Source organism: Cryptomeria japonica, chromosome 3, assembly GCF_030272615.1.
Source record: "Cryptomeria japonica chromosome 3, Sugi_1.0, whole genome shotgun sequence".
Taxonomy (NCBI): domain Eukaryota; kingdom Viridiplantae; phylum Streptophyta; class Pinopsida; order Cupressales; family Cupressaceae; genus Cryptomeria; species Cryptomeria japonica.
Window position 1 is genome coordinate 857,809,540 of NC_081407.1, and position 3,265 is coordinate 857,812,804.

Consider the following 3,265-nt stretch of genomic DNA (forward strand, 5'->3'; position numbering starts at 1 on the left):
TTGGCTAAAATGGAGGATAGAAGAAAATGTGGAGACTACGAAATACCAAGAGGGTTGAATGAAAAATGAAAGAATCTAGGGTTGTCTTGCAGTGTCCAAAAGTGTAAGTCCAAGATAAATGTGATAATCTAAAGCAATGTGTGGCTTCCAAAGAGATGATAAACTCTTGATGAGGTAAGTTGAACTTAACTAAAGATAACCAAATGGTACCCAAGATGATAGATCTAATGTGGGAACTACGTTGTGATGTGATGTAATGTGTTTGAAAGATAGGATGGGGACTTCTAAACAACCTTTTGATTCTAGTTGGAAAAGTGTGTGATGCAGTGCAAAAAGGATGTTAGGAACATACAAAAAATCATTCATTAGTGTTAGTAGTATCAATCATAAATAAAATACAAAGGAAACTACAATCCTAAGCATGCAAATCAAGAGAGATATCAAACATATTATGGAAAGCATACAAAAAATGGAGAAAAGACACAAAACACTCCCAAATGCTTGCCAACATGCTCATAGTTGTTCCTCTCTTGTTCCTCTCCTCTCCAAGTTCCACATGAGTGTAGCCCTCAACTTTTTGCAATACTATGGAAATCTTATAGAAATTCAAGATTTATGAAAAATGATTAAAATATGCAAATACAAGCTAAATATGAGAAAGCCTAATTAAGCTATATTGATTTTAACCAAAATAACAATTTAGATATGATTTGCTCCTAAAATGCTCTCTTAATTTTAGTATAGATTAGATGCATACAAGATTTGTGGATTTCAAGCCCGTTTTGAAGAAGGAATGGGCTCTATTTATAGGAAAAATAGAGAAATGGATGGTTGAGATTGAGTAATCTCAAGAAGGGTCAGGATTGATGGGTTTGTGATCCATGTGATAACTTTCAACCCAATCCTAGGATGACAAATGTGTTGGGAAAAATGGTGTCTCAACCTTGCATTTATGCGAGGTTACTATTTATAGTAAGTTTTTATTTGAGCACAAAATGGTGCAAAACTCTCCCTGAAGCTTCTGGTTGGCTAGATAAGCATTCCGGTAAAGTTTCGTCGCAAGGTCACAGCTAGTTTTTAAGATATTAAAGTTTTCGTCTTGGAGGGGTGCAATAAAATGTTTAAACTTAATTTTGGGGACTTTAGAGGCTCCGAAATGCCTTGAAAAGTGGCTGTAACCGGCGAAGCGGGTTATGAGGTGATAGAGCACTTCGCGAGCTTTTCGGCGCTTCAAACGGTTCGTCAATCGGACACCCGGTTCTCAAGTTATGGCCTCCGGAAGTTTGTACTCCTGAAATAGGAAAAATAATTTGTATCGAATACATAAATGAGCTGTAAAAGGGAGCGACACGTGTTGATGTGTGCTTTAACATGTCATAGAAGGGAGATAAGGTCGGCTACACCTTATTGGGTGGTTTTAGCCCATGGTTTTGTAATACCGTTTGATGATTTCTTGTATTGTATCTCCTATTTATGAGGTGTGTGAGATAGAGGTTGTGTGTAAGAGTCTTATGGCTATTGAGTTGCCTCTGAATCTCTGATTAGTGCTACTCCTGCGAAGAGCTTGCTCTGCAAGTATTTTATAATCTATTTTTGATTGCTGAATAAAATATTGAGCTGCTTTTGGAGGGTGGGGTTTTTCTCCCGAAAGGGTTTTCCGCACGTAAATCATTGTGTTGTGGTATGAATGCTATTATATCTATTTCTGTTTTCTGTAACTGTTGTAATGATCTGAAAAAGTTTTGCATTACCCTCCTCTCAAGGTTAGTGTAGGAAGTTGTTTCCGCTACTTAACTTCCTTACAAAATGTCAACATGAGATGGCTTGAGAGGAGAGGGAAGAAGCATTAAATGCTTGAGATGACATGGGGGTTACCTTGGGATGTAAGGTTAGTGTTGATTTGAATGAATAAAGCCTTTATCCAATGAATAATACGTTTATCCAATGGACAAACTCTTGTGCAAGAGTTAGTGGGGATAACCATGGTCAAAGTAATGAATGCTTGAAGAGACCCATGAGTTAAATGGAGGTTGAGTTAGAAGGAAAGTCTCTAACCATGTGGGTGAGTTGATTTGACCATTAATGGTTATGTAAGAGCCATAAATGGTCATGTAAGAACCATTAATGGTTTGGAAGACTTTAGGGGTTAACTTGTTGGAGACATAAAGCATTTAATGCTTTTCAAAGACTTTGGAGGCTTTGAGAAGTGACTTCAAGTTGCTTAGGAACATGACAATAATTAGGGGATGGGTTTAGGCTAATTAGGAATGGTTTAGAAGAATCTAGAATGGGTTTAGGATGCAAGTGGGTTTGGTGGGTGAGGGAAAATAGGATTTTAATTAAAATAAAATTACTTTATTTCAACAAAATAGGTGCAACTTGCATTTGTAGGAGAATGCAAGTGGGGGGGGGGGGGTAGTTTAGGGATTTAAATAAATGTTTTATTATTTATTTAAAAAAGGAAAGGGAGTTAAATTAACTAAATGCGTTTTATTCATTTAATTGATTTTGAGTGTGGCTTAATGAATTAATTTAAATAAATTTTATAATTTATTTAATTAATAGGAGAAGATGTTGAGGATGAATTAATTAAATATTAATTTAATTAACTGATGACTGATGGTTAAATAATCAAATAAATAGTAAATATTCATTTAATTAAGTGGACAAATTTATGTGACTACATTTGCCCCTCTTTGAGACGGCATGGTTTATTGTGTCGTTTCAAAGAAAGAAAAATAGGTGTGAAGAAATATACCCCATAAATGTTAATTTAGTGGGTGGTATGCCCCCTCGAGAGATGGGCTGAAAATTTTTGAAAAATTGGGCAATCTCTCGAAAAAAAGAACAAGAAGTGGAGGGGAGGTAGAAGAAATTAGCAATAATGGTGAAAGAATGGGAGAAAACGGGGGTAAAATGGAGAAACGAAAAACCAGTGAGTACCCTTAGGTCATGCAGGAGATATAGTGCAAAATGTGGTGTTGTGCTTTTGATTGATGCTATACAATTGATCAAAAATTGGTTGGACAATCTGGCGCAATTGATTAAATTGCCCTAATTGAGTCAAAGCATGACAATTGATGTTAGTTGTTTGCTTGGATAGGATAAAGTCCGAGTAAGTGAATCAAAGCGACCTGTTGTGACTTAGACAATTGACGTAATTGCCCAATGAAGTCAAGGTATCTGAAGCAAAATACTCATTGAGAGTTAGACAATTGATGTAATTGTCTATTTTGATTGGTTGATCAATTGATAGTGTATGTGT